Below are 14,790 nucleotides of genomic sequence, written 5' to 3'. Positions count from 1 at the left end.
GATGATTCATGTTATTTGTTACATTACTACTAGCCTGTGTTATATTGCTATGTGCTTATGTAAATTATGTATAATGCCTCCCATATTGATGGATTTATGTATACCATGTATATCTGTTACAAAGTTCTGGCCCATATTGATGGATTTATGTGTACCCCCTCAGAAACCCCCTATGTTTTAAAACAAAAGAAAGGGGGAGATGTTGGAATCCTTACTAACTGCTAACTAATTAGAGTTGATCTAATCTTACAAGAAGATGTTTTGGGCAGAACCTGAAACAAGGTACTAAGTAGAACTAATTAATACAAGGCTCGTGTTCACACCTTTACTCATTGGAGTTCAATGAGTTCACACCTCCCTTGAAGCTCGTTGGGCCAGAGAGCACTATGGGAGAAAACCTATAATCCCATTCTCTCAGAAGAGTCAGATAAAAGGCCAGCGATGAGGGCTCTATGGCAGAATACATTTTTTCCTCTTGGCTGGCTGGTTGCAGAAGAGAGTTCAGCTGGACTGGAGAGGAGCGACTCTGGTGGCAGACGAAGAGTTTTCAGAGGATAAAGCTACGAGTGAGAGTTCAGTGGACAACCAGATTCATCTTCATCTCACACCACTGTGGTAGGTGGCTGGGCTCCTGCATGCCCCCCACTGAGACCAAGCTGGTCTGAAAGACTCACCAGAAAGCTAGCTGAGCTCCAAGAGAAGGATTTGGAGATATTCGGAGGGCCCTAAGCTAAACCGGCTGTGTTGTGAGAAGAATAAGAACTCCAACATTTGAACTCATAACATATACATGTTAAACTATATACAATGTATTTCCATATTAGCCATGTTGCAAAAAAGAATACAGGAAAGAAAAAAAATTTTAAAAAAAGTATTCATATTCCATCATTTCTTTCTCTGGAGGTTAATAACATTTTCACAAAAAGTCATTCAGAATTGTCTTGTATCATATTGCTGAGAATCTCAATCATATACCACATCTTGTTCAGCTCTTCCTCAACTAATGGAAAGCCCTTCCATTTCCAATATTTGTCACATCCAAAAAGAGCTGTCATAATTTTTAAAAATATAAACAGATCCTTTTCTCACAAAACAAAACAAAACTCTTGTTTTGGCAGACAGAATTAATGGTAGTATTTCTGGGTCAGAGTATATAGTTTTTTAGCCCTAAGACATAGCAACAAGTTTTTCTTCAGAATGGTTGTATCAGTTCACAATTCTATTAAGACTGCATTAGTAGGGGCAGCTAGATGGTGCAGTAGATAGACCTCCAGCCCTGAAATCAGGAAGACCTGAGTTCAAATCTTGTCTCACACACTTAAAACTTCATAGCTGTGTGACCCTCAGCAAGTCACTTAACTCCAATTGCCTCAGGGGAAAAAAAAAAGACTGTATTAGTGTGTCAATTTTTCTACATTCCCTCCAACATTTGTCATTTCCCTTTTCTATCTTATTAGCCAATCTGATAGTTGTAGGATAGTGCCTCAGAATTGTTTTAATTTGCAATTTGTCTAATCAATAGCACTTTAGAGCATTTGTTAAGACTGAAATGCATTTGCTATATTTTGTATTATATATTTATAAACTATAGATTTATATATTTATTATATGAAAAATGCATTTTAGTCAAATGACTAAAATGCAATTATTTCTTCTTTTGAAAACTGTCATCATATCCTTTGAGCATTCACCAATTGAGAAATAACTTATATTCTTACTTTAACAGAGTTTTCTATATATTTGTGAAATGAGAACTTTATCAGAGAAACTTGAGGTACAATCTTTCTCTCCTAGTTTCCTTCTTTCCTTCTAATCTTGGTTGCATTGATTTTGTTTGTGCAACACTTTTTAAATTTAATGTAATAAAAATTATTCATCTCACATCTCTTGTTTAAAAGTTCTGCTCTAATAACCCATTTGTCAAAGATCTGGTTCTTTGTTTATGGTTTTTAGTACATGCAGCTTTCAATAATCAAAGGTGACATATTTATCTGACCAAACTTGTTTTCCACAATTTGTATCTAAATAACAATTCCAGTCTGAAATGAGCCCTACTACTTGAGTTTTCTTTATTCTTGGTTGAACAGGCAGCTTGTTTCAAGTGAGAATCAAATGCAGATTTTCTATGTGCTGATCCTATACAGATACATATATCCCTTTGTCTTGTGGCAACCTCATGTTGGACAGGACAATCTATTAACTACTGCCTCTGTTTTGCATGTGAACCACATCTTTTTTTCATGCAAAAATGAGAAAAATGAGTTTTGAGCTTGAGACCTATTTCTTGTTTTTTGGTTTTTTTTTTTTGAGTTTGGGATGTTTAATTCTCTGATCACTTTACTGACAAAAAAGCTGAGAGAGTCCTCTCCAATCTGCTATGGAACAAAGTAATTATTGAGTTAGATGGTGAGGTACACAGTGATAGCCATGCCAGAGAGTGACCCTTTCATGGTTGCCATGATTGTTTTTTTTTTTTTTAATATATGTAAATCCAATATAGGCATATGTATTTATACAATTATTTTTCTGCATAAGAAAAAATCAAATCAGAAAGGAAAGAAAAATGAGAAAAAAATAAAATTAAAGCAAACAACAAAAGAAGTAAAAAAATGCTATGCTGTGATCCACACACAGTCCTCTCTTTGGGTGTAGATAGTTGTCGTGATTATTAAAAAAAAATCTTGTTATAGCAAAAATCTTAAATCTTAATATATTAGCAAAGAGATTACAGCAAGTTATCTCTGGGATAATACACCATGATCAAGTAGGATTTATACCAGGAATGCAGAGCTGGTTCATTATTAAGAACATCATCTGAAGAACAAAAGGTCAAAAATTTCAAAGGAATTAATGAAACCAAAAGCAACTGGAGGTGACCTAGCTGTGCCAGACCTAAAACTATATTATAAAGCAATAGTCATCAAAAACCGCTGGATACTGGCTAAGACATAGAGGAATCAATCAGTGGAATATGCTAGGACAGACAAAATAGCCAATAACTATAGAAATCTAGTATTTGACAAACTCAAAGGCCCCAGTTTTTGGCATAAGAACACACTATTTGACAAAAACTGCTGTGAAAATTGGAAATTTGTATGGCAGAGGACTAGGCATTGATCCACACTTAACACCCTATACCAAGAAAAGATCAAAATAGGTTCCTGATTTAGACATAAAGAGTAATATTATAAGCAAATGAGAAGTACAAAGGATAATTTACCTCTCAGATCTGTGGAAAAAGAAGGAATCTGTGGCCAAAGAAAAACTTGAGTACATTATTGAAGGCAAAATAGAGAATTCTGATTATATTAAGTTAAAAAGGTTTTGTACAAACAAAAACAATGCAGACAAAATTGGAAGGGAAGCAATATAAGGGGGAAAAATTGACATTCAAGGGTTCTGATAAAGGCCTCATTTCCAAAATATATAGAGAATTGACTCAAATTTATAAGAATTCAACCTATTCTCCAGTTGATAAATGGTCAAAAGTTATGAACAGGCATTTTCAGATGAAGAAATTAAAACCATTTCTAGTCATTTGAAAAGGTGCTATAAATCATTATTGATCAGAGAAAAGCAAATTCTGACAACTCTGAGGTACCACTACCCAACTCTCAAACTGGATAAGATGACAGGAAAAAATAATGACAAAAGGAGTTTCCTTAACAAAGCATAGCAATGTGGAGGCCAGCAGAATTTAAATTGTAATTTGCTTTTATGGACAAGAATAAAACAATTTCTATATGAGAGTAAGACTACCCTGAGTGGTACACATGAAGAAATGGGGTTAGTGTCACCTCCTCTCCTCCACTATTATAGCATCACTGGGAGACAGAATTAGTTCTCAAGAGATTGAATTAGTCATGAGTGAACAGACCCTCTCCTGTAGGCTGGCTGAGCACTAAACCCAAAAAGTTAAGCAAGATTAAAACATCAGAGTCATTAAGACTAAATTCTTCCCCAGTGCCTGACTTTGCACACCTCCTAGAAAGAAAGAAAAACCAGCTACAACAAAAGTTGGGATTCAATTTATCAGAAAAGATGAAGTAAGAGTCAGAAGGGGAAAGAAATAAAAATTATAGAATAAATAAGGTAAGAATACTAGAGGAAAGAAAAGAAAAAGAAACAAGAGTGCTAGGGAAAGAAATGGAAAAGATTTAAGAACTGCACATGAAAGAACTGGAAATTCTTGGCACAAGAGATAGAAGCCTTACCCAAGCAACAGACTTCTTGAAAATTAAAACAAACAAACAGTAGCTAATGATTTTTTAAGATGACAAGAAATATTAAAATTAAGTAAAAAGAATTTAAAATAGAAGTATAGGATATCTCATAGCAATAACTGAACTGGAAATAGATCAGGGAAAAATAATTTAAGAGTCCCTGGAAAGGGAGTAGGGACTTCCAGGGGTGGAACCAAGATGGCAGAGAGGACACATGATTCTTTCTGACCTTCTCCTACAACCCTCAGACTAATTAGCAAATCCAGCCTCTGAATTAGCTTAATTAGATAGAATTAGACTAGCAGAATCCACAAATATTGGGAGTGCAACAGATTACCAGCAGAAGACAATTTCAAAGATCACCAGAAAATGTTTGGTTCAATCAAAAACAGGAGGGAGACAGCCAAGCACAAGCAGGCAGAGCACAGACAACAGCTGAGACAGCCCAGAGTCCAGGATGGTTCAGACTCTGCAGGGTGTTGCAGACTCCATTTGGTGAAGAATCTATGGGGAAGAATCTACAGGAATCTACAGCAGTATTGGCCATTTTGCCCTGATTCCAAACCAGTAGATAGCAGAGGAGTTATAAAACATCCAACACAAACACAAAAGGTAAATAATGAACTCTGAAACACCAGAAACACAGGATCTGGCCACATCCACCTAGTGCTGGGAGTGAGTTAGCACTGACCAGTGCAGCCATGGGCACTTATAGAGGAAGTCACTGCTTGTAGAGCAAACTTGAAAAACCTCCACTGTCCTAAAAGCAGACCTTAACTTAAAAAAAAAAGAGTAAAAAAGTAAAGAGAATTTTTATGATAGACAGCTTTTATGGTGAAAAAAAAAAGAACAGATTTCAAACCCTGAGGAGATTAAAGGCAGATTGTCTCCAGATGACATCTGGTACCCATCACACAAGGCTTTTCTAAAAGAAATTTTAAAAGATCTTAAAAGAGAGCTAGAAGAAAAAATGGGGAAAGGAAATGAAAACTTTGTAAGAGGGTTTGGAAAAGACATATAACTCATTAAAAGATAGATTTGTTAAAAAAAAAAATGGGAAAAGAAAACAACTCCCAGTAAAACAGAATTTGGGAAATGGAAAAAAATTTCATAGAACAAAACAATTCATTTAAAAATTCAATTGGACAAATACAAAAAAGAAGTAAAAAAAGTATATGAAGAAAATAATTCACTAAAATTCAGAGCTGAACAAATAGCAATGAATGACTCAATGAGATATCAAGAATCAGTCAAGCAAAATAAAAAAAAAATGTAAAATAGGTAACTGGGAAAACAATCAAGCTGGAAAATGGATCCAGGAGAGACAATCTAAGGATTATTGGAGTTCCTGATATCCATGATGAAAAAAAGAGCCTAAACACTATTTTTCAGGAAATCATCAAAGAGAATTGCCTGGATGTCATGAAATCAGAAGGCAAAATGACCATTGAAAGAATTCACTGAACAGTCCTGATAGAAACCCCAAAAGTAAAACCCCAAGAAATATCATGGATAAATTTTGCTATCAAACCAAGGAAAAAATATTACAAACAGCCAGAAAAAAAAAAAAAAACAATTCAATTACTGAGGAGCCACAATAAGGATTAGTCAGGACCTAGCAGCTTCCACTTTAAAGGATCAAATTGCTTGGAATTTGATATTCTGAAAGGTGAAGGAACTTGGAATGCAGCAAAGAATAAATTCCCCAGCTAAAATGAGCATTTTCTTTCAGGGAAACAGATAGACATTCAATGAAACTGGTGAATTTCATTTATTTTTTCATGAAAACACCAGAGCTAAACAAAAATTTGACTTCCAAATATAGAACTCAAGAGAAGCATAAAAAGATAAAAAGAAGAAAAAAAAACACTTGAGAACTATATTTCTGTTATAAGTATACATAGAGAGTACAAGCATAATATTATTTTATGATTATAATATAAAAAAGAAACTAGAAATGGAAAGGGGATTGTAACAGGAAAAAAGGGGGAAAGTGGAGGTAAAATCAGGGAAATTACAGTGGCAATTGTAGGCACTGTACCTACAGTGGCAAAGAAAATCTATTATAATTTTTTTATTATAACTTTTTATTGACAGAGCCCATGCCTGGGTAACTTTTTTTTTTACAACATTATCCCTTGCACTTCTGTTCCGACTTTTCCCCTGCTTCCCTTCACCCCCTCCCCCAGATGGCAAGTAGTCCTATACAAGTTAAATATGTCACAGTGTATCCTAGATACAATATATGTGTGCAGAACCGAACAGTTCTCTTGTTGCACAGGAAGAATTGGATTCAGAAGATAAAAATAACCTGGGAAGAAAGACAAATATGCAAGCAGTTTACATTCATTTCCCTGTGTTCTTTCTTTGGGTGTAGTTGCTTTTGTCCATCCTTGATCAATTGATTCCATCACAATACATCCTCATACAGTATCATTGTTGAGGCATATAATGATCTCCTGGTTCTGCTCATTTCACTCAGCATCAGTTCATGTAAGTCTCGCCAATCCTCTCTGTATTCATCCTGCTGGTCATTGAACAATAATGAAAATCTATTATAATTGAGAAAAAAGGGGAAGTTGATGAATATTATGTGAATTTTACTCTCATCAGATTTTTCTCAAAGAAAGAATATTAGATATATTTGGTTTCACCAAGAAACTTCTCTCACCCTATAGAAGAGTGGGAGGGGAAAGGTGAGAAGGGAAGGAGTAGGCTAAATAGAAGGGAAAACAGTAGGAGAAAGGTGTAAGAAAAGGAGAGGGTCTCTAAAGGGGAAGGATTGCCTGAGGCAAGTAGTGCTCATAAGTAAAATACTGGGGAGAAGGGAAAGGGGAAAATGAAAGAGAAAATTATAATTTAGGGTTAATAAGATGGCAGGAAATACAGAATTGGTAGTTTTAACTGTAAATGTGAATGGAGTAAGCTCTCCCATAAATAGTAAGCAGATAGCAGACTGGATTAAAAGCCAGAATTCTACAATATGTTATTTACAAAGAAACACATTTAAAGCAGAGCAATACATACAGAGAAGAGTTAAAAGACTGGAGCACATTCTATTTTGCTTCAAGTGAAGTAAAAAACAGGGGTAGCCATCCTGATCTCAGATCAAGCAAAAGCAAAAATTGATCTAATTAAAAGACATAAGGAAGGAAACTATATCTTGCTAAAGGGTATCATAAATAATGAAGCAATATCAATATTAAACATATATGCACTAAGTAGGGTAGCATTTAAATTCCAAAGGAGAAGTTAAGAGAGTTGCAAGAAGCAAAAATATAATAGTGGTAGATTTCAACCTTGCTCTCTCAGAACTAGATAAATCAAACTACAAAATAAATAAGAAAGACATTAAAGAAGTAAATAGAATACTAGAAAAGCTAGATATGATATCTCTTTGGAAAAAATTGAATGGAGATAGAAAGGAGTACACTTTCTTCTTGACAGTTCATGGAACCTATACAAATATTGACCATATAAGAGGACATAAAGACCTCAAAATCAAATGCAGAAAAGCAGAAATAGTAAATGCATTTTTTTAGATCACAATGCAATAAAAATTATATTCAATAAAAGGCCAGGGAAACATAGACCAAAAAGTAATTGAAAACTAAATAATCTCATTCTAAAGAATGAATGGTTAAAAAAGCAAATCATAGGCACAACCCATAATTTCATCCAAGAGAATGACAATAATAAGATGACATACCAAAATTTGTAGGATGCAGCCAAAGCAGTAATCAGGGGAAATTTTATATCTCTAGCTGTTTATTTGCATAAAATAGAGAAAAAGCAGATCAATAAATTGGGCTTGAAACTAAAAAAGCTAGAAAAAGAACAAAGTAAAACCCCCAAATACGAAACTTGAAATTCTAAAAATAGGAGAGATCAATAAAACTGAAAGTTAAAAAAAAACTACTGAATTAATAAATAAAACTAAGAGTTGGCTTTATTTAAAAAAAATAGATAAACCTTTAGTTAATTTGATTAGAAAAAGGAAAGAAGAAAATCAAATGTTAACCTCAAAAATGAAAAGGGGGAACTATCCACCAAATAAGAAGAAATTAGAGCAATATTTAGAAGTTACTTTGCCCAACTTTATGCCAATAAATTTGACAAATTAAGTGAAATGGAGGAATACCTACAAAAATATAGATTACCCAAATTAACAGAAGAGTAAATAAATTATTTAAATAGTTCCATTTTAGAAAAAGAAATAGAATAACCTATTAATCAACTCCCTAAGAAAAAATTCACAGGACCAGATGGATTTACATGTGAATTCTACCAACATTTAAAGAACAATTAACTCCAATACTATATAAACTATTTGAAAAAATAGGGAATAAAGGATTCCTACCAGATTTCTTTTATGACACAGACATGGTAATGACACCTAAAACAGGAAGGAGGAAACAGAGAAAGAAAATTATAGACCAATCTCCCTGATGAATATTAATGCAGAAATCATAAGTAAAATATTAGCAAAGAGATTACATAAAATCATCCCCAGGATAATACACCATGAACAAGTATAATTTATACCAGGCTGGTTCAATATTAGGAAAATTATTAGCACAATTGATTATATCAATAACCAAATAAACAAAAACCATATGATCATCTGCATCCAATAGATGCAGAAAAAGCATTTGACAAAATCCAACACTCATTCCTGTTAAAAACACAAGAGAGTATAGGAATAAATGGACTTTCCCTTAAAACAGTCAGTAGCATCTATTTAAAACCATCAGCAAGCATATGTAATGGGGATAAACTGGAACCATTCCCAATAAGATCAGAGTTGAAACAAGGTTGCCCACTATCACCATTACTATTCAATATTGTATTAGAAATTATAGCTTTGGCAATAAGAGAAGAAAAAGATATTAAAGGAATTAGACTAGGTAATGAGGAAACTAGATTATCACTCTATGCAGATGATATGATGGTATAATTACAGAACCCTAGAAAATCAACTAAAAACTATTAAAAGCAATCCACAACTTTAACAAAATTTCAGGATACAAAATAAATCCACATAAACCATCAACATTTTTACACATCCCTAACAAAATCCAACAGCAAGAGATACAAAGAGAAATTCCATTTAAAATTCCATGTCAATAGTATAAAACATTTAGGAATCTATCTGTCAAGGGAAAGTCAGGAACTGTATAAGCAGAACTATAAAACACTTTCCACACAAATAAAGTTAGATCTAAGCAACTGGAAACATATCAACTGCTCTTGGATAGGTCAAGCGAATATAATAAAGACAATACTACCTAAACTAATCTATTTATTTAGTGCTATGCCAATCATACTCCTAAGAAATTATTATACTGAACTAGAAAAAAATAACAACAAAATTCATCTGGAAGAACAAAAGATAAAGAATTTTAAAGGAATTAATGAAGAGAAAAGCAAATGAAGATGTCCTAGCTGTACCAGATCTAAAATTATATTATAAAGCAGCAGTCATCAAAATCATTTGGTATTAGCTAAGAAATAGACTTAAGTAGTCCGATACATGTTAAATATATTAAAGTATATGTTAACTACAATAAAGTATATATAAGTTAAATATATATAAGCTAAATATATAAAGTATATATAAGTTAAATATAATAAAGTATGGATAAATAAATAACATGTTATTAATATGTTAAAGTATATATTAAATACAATATATGTATAAATATTTATGCAGTTGTCTTATTACACAAGAAAAATCAGATTTAGAAAGAAGGTAAAAATAACCTGGAAGAAAAACAAAAATGATAGCAAACAATAACAGAAAGAGTGGAACTGCTATGTTATTTTCCACACTCATTTCCCAGTGTTCTTTCACTGGGTATGTCTGATTCTATTCATTACAGATCATTTGGAACTGATTTGGATCCTCTCGTTGTTGAAGATAGCACTTCCATCAGAACTGATTGTTATATAGTATTGTTGTTGAAGTGTATAATGATCTCCTGGTTCTGTTCATTTCACTCAGCATCATTTCATCTAAGTCTCTCCAAGCCTCTCTGTATTCATCCTGCTGGTCATTTCTTACAGAGCAATAATATTCCATATTATTCATATACCACAATTTATTTAGCCATTCTCCAATTGATGGGCATCCACTCAATTTCCAGTTTCTGGCCACTACAAAAAGAACTGCCACAAACATTTTTGCACATACAGGTCCCTTTCCCTTCTTTAAGATCTTTTTGGGATGTAAGCCCAGTGGTAACACTGCTGGATCAAAGGGTATGCACACTTTGACAACTTTTTGAGCATAGTTCCAAATTGTGCTCAAGAATGGTGGGGAACTCCACCAACAATACATCAGTGTCCTAGTTTCCCCACCTCCCCTCCAACATTCATCATTATCTTTTCCTGTCATCTTAGCAATCTGACAGTTGTATAGTGATCTCTCAGAGTTGTCTTAATTTGCATTTCTCTGATCAATAATGATTTGGAATACCTTTTCATACGGGTAGAAATAATTTCAGTTTCATTATCTGAAAATTGTCTGTTCATATCCTTTGACCATTTATCAACTGGAGAATCGCTTGATTTCTTATAAATTTGAGTCAATTCTCTATATATTTTAGAAATGAGGCCTTTATCAAAACCTTTAATTATAAAGATGTTTTCCCAGTTTATTGTTTTCCTTCAATCTTGTCTGCATTAGTTATGTTTGTACAAAAGCTTTTTAACTGAATATAATAAAAATTTTCTATTTTGTGATCAATAGTGATCTCAAGTTCATCTTTGGTCACAAATTCCCTCCTCCTCCACAGATCTGAGAGGTAAACTATCCTATGTTCTTTTATGCCTAGATCATGAACTCATTTTGATATTATCTTGATATATGATGTTAAGTATGGGTCAATGCCAGTTTCTGCCACACTAATTTCCAATTTTCCCAGCAGTATTTGTTAAATAGTGCATTCTTATGCCAAAAGCTAGGATCTTTAGGTTTGCTATAGTGATTGACTATTTTGTCCTGTGAACCTAACCTATTCCACTAATCAACTAGTCTATTTTTTAGCCAATACCAAATGGTTTTGGTGACTGCTGCTTCATAATATAGTTTTAGATCAGGTACAGCTAGGCCACTTTCATTTGATTTTTTTTTCATTAGTTCCCTTGAAATTTTTGACCTTTTGGTCTTCCAGATGAATTTTGTTGTTATTTTTTCTAGGCCATTAAATAATTTCTTAGGAGTCTGATTGGTATAGCACTAAATAAATAGATTAGTTTGGATACTACTGTTATTTTTATTATATTTGCTCGGCCTATCCAAGAGCACTTAATATTTTTCCAATTGTTTAGATCTGACTTTATTTGTGTGGAAAGCATTTTGTAGTTTTGCTCATATAATTCCTGACTTTCCCTTGGCAAATAGATTCCCAAATATTTTACACTATTGACAGTTATTTTAAATGGAATTTCTCTTTGTATCTCTTGCTTGGATTTTGTTAGTGATGTATAAAAATGTTGATGATTTATGTGGGTTTGTTTTGTATCCTGAACCTTTGCTAACGTTGTGGATTACTTCTAATAGTTTTTAGTTGGTTTTCTAGGATTCTGTAAGTATACCATCATATCATCAACCAGCATAGAGTGATAATCTAATTTCCTCATTACCTATTCTAATTCCTTTAATATCTTTTTCTTCTCTTATTGCCAAAACTAGCATTTTTAACACAATATTGAATAGTAATGGTGATAGTGGGCAACCTTGTTTCACTCCTGCTTTTATTGGGAATGGTTCCAGTTTATCACCATTACATATGACACTTACTGAGGGTTTTAAATAAATGCTATTGACTATTTTAAGGAAAAGTTCATTTATTCCTATACTCTCTAGTGTTTTTAATAGGAATGTGTATTGGATTTTATCAAATGCTTTTTCTGCATCCATGAGATGATCATATGGTTTTTATTAATTTGGTTATTGATATAGTCAATTATGTTAGTAGTTTTTCTAATATTGAACCAGCCCTGCATTCCCAGTATAAATCCTACTTGTTCATGGTATATATTATCCTGGGGATGATTTTCTGTAATCCTTTTGCTAACATTTTATTTAAGATTTTTGCATCAATGTTCATTAGGGAAATTGGTCTATAATTTTCTTTCTGTGTTTTCATCCTACCTTGTTTTGGCATCAGTACCATGTCTGTGTCACAAAAGGAATATGGTAGGAATATTTTTTTTCAAATAGTTTATATAGCATTGGAGTTAATGGTTCTTTAAATGTTTGCTAGAATTCACATGTAAATCCACCTGGTCCTGTAGATTTTTTCTTAGGGAGCTGATTAATAGCATGTTCCATTTCTTTTTCTAAAATGGGACTATTTAATGAATTTGCTTCTTCCTCCGTTAATCTGGGCAACCTATATTTTTGAAGGTATTCATCCATTTCATTTAAGTATCAAATTTATTGGCATAAAGATGGGCAAAGTAACTCCTAATAAATGCTCTAATTTCCTCCTCATTAGTAAAAATTTCTCCCTTTTCATTTTTAAGACTGTTTGATTTTCTTCTTTCCTTTTTCTAATTAAATTTACTAAGAATTTATCTATTAGTTTTTTCATAGAACCAACTCAGTTTTATTTATTAATTTAATAATTTTTTTACTTTCAATTTTATTAATCTCTCCTTTTATTTTTAGAATTTCAAGTTTGATATTTGATTGGGGGTTTAATTTGTTCTTTTTTTTAGCTTTTTTAATTGCAAGCCTAAGTCATTGATTTTTTTTCTTTCTCTATTTTATTCAAGTAAGCATCTAGACATATAAAATTTCCCCTTATTACTACTTTGGCTGTATCTCACACATTTTGGCATGTCATCTCATTATTGTCATTCTCTTGGGTGAAATTATTAATTGTGTCTATGATTTGCTGTTTCACACATTCATTCTTTGGGATGAGATTATTTAGTTTCCAATTACTTTTTAGTTTATTTTCCCCTGGCTTTTTATGGAATGTAATTTTTATTGCATAGTAATCTGAAAGGGATGCGTTTACTACTTCTGCCTTTCTGCAAAAAAAATAAATAAATAAAATAAATATTTAATGAAATAGAGGTAAGCCTCCCACACATTTCCAAAGGGGGGAGGGGAACATAATTGAGTAGAAACTTTGAAATATAAACAAAGAAGTCAAGAAAAATAAAAAAGTGGAACAGTAAACTCTGTTCAGCATAATGACTAAACACAATTTCAGAGTTTAGCATTTGGGGGAGATAGGCTTAGTCCTCAAAAGATGAGATAATAATGAAGCATGCTCCCCACTGCCTGACAGAGAGATGATGTACTCAAACTGAAATAAATATTTTTCCCTAGGCCTGGACAATTCAGGCACTTATTTTTGTTGACTATTCATATATATTAGAAAAGAGTGGTTTTTTTTTCAGGGTGAGGGAGAGGTGGAAGAAAGAGAATGGAATTTTTCATTAATTAAAAAAAGTTTTTCAAAAGGAGGGTGGAGATTGAATGAAGCTAAGATTACAAGGAAAGTAGTTAACTAAAAATCTTTTCTGGAAACTTCTCTGAACCATAATAATAGTTTTAATAATTCAAATTTATGTAGAACTTACCTTGTGTCATTTACTGTGCTAAGTGGTTTACAAATTTCTCAACTGGTCCTTACAAATATCTTGAGAAATGGATGCTATTGTTATCTGATCCACACTCTACAATGAGGAAACCAAGACAGAGAAGTTAAGTAACTTGTCAAAGAAAACAGAATTAATGAATATCTGAGCCTAGATTTGTACACACATCTTTTTGATTCCAGGCCTGTAATACTTTTGTCGATTCTGTCAACTCACTCTCCCAGTTATGAGAAATGAGAAAAACATCTCAGTTTCAAAATATATAAGTAACATACATAAGAATTAAATACATAAGAATAAAATCCATTCCCCAGTGGATAAATAACTAGAGGATATGACCACAAAAACTTTTAAAGGATAAATTCAAACTATCAATAGCCATATAAAAATGCTCCAAATCACTAGTAATTACAGAAATGCATATTGAAACATATCTGCTGTTCCACCTCACAACCCTCAGACTGACAAAGGTAGCAAACAAAAATAAAAATGACAAATATTGAAGGGGCTTTGGGAGAAACAGACAAAGTAGTGCATTGTTGGTAGAGACATGAACTGATGCAGTCATCTGGAAAAGCAGTTTGGAGCTATATTCCCAAAGATACTAAATTTAAATTGTTCGTATCCTTTGACACAACAATATTCCTGCTGGCCTCTGCCAAAGAGATCAAAGAAAGAGAAAAAGGATGCATATGTACAAAATGTTTGTAGCAGCTCTTTTTGTGGTGACAAAAGTATTGGAAATAAGGGAACCTCCATCAATTAATGAATGGCTGTACAAATTATGGTATATTAATATAATGGAACAGCATTTCAACCTAAGAAATGATGCAAATAATGGTCTCAGAAGAATCCTAGGAAGACTTGTTTGAATTGATACAGAGTGAAGCATGACCAACATGGTGAACGACTAGGAAAGCTTTAAGGATGTTTATCAACAAAGAAT

The 14,790-nt window shown here is 32.9% G+C and overlaps 1 protein-coding gene across 1 annotated transcript in view; it reads left to right on the top strand.

The window, feature by feature from the left end:
* The window catches only part of LOC127557569 (carcinoembryonic antigen-related cell adhesion molecule 3-like), a 272,771-nt gene that overhangs the window by 232,572 nt on the left and 25,409 nt on the right, over positions 1–14,790 (top strand). The gene's annotated exons all lie outside the window — the stretch shown is intronic.

The sequence above is a fragment of the Antechinus flavipes genome, chromosome 3 (genome assembly GCF_016432865.1).
Source record: "Antechinus flavipes isolate AdamAnt ecotype Samford, QLD, Australia chromosome 3, AdamAnt_v2, whole genome shotgun sequence".
Lineage (NCBI taxonomy): Eukaryota > Metazoa > Chordata > Mammalia > Dasyuromorphia > Dasyuridae > Antechinus > Antechinus flavipes.
This window is presented reverse-complemented; position numbering and strand designations above follow the sequence as displayed.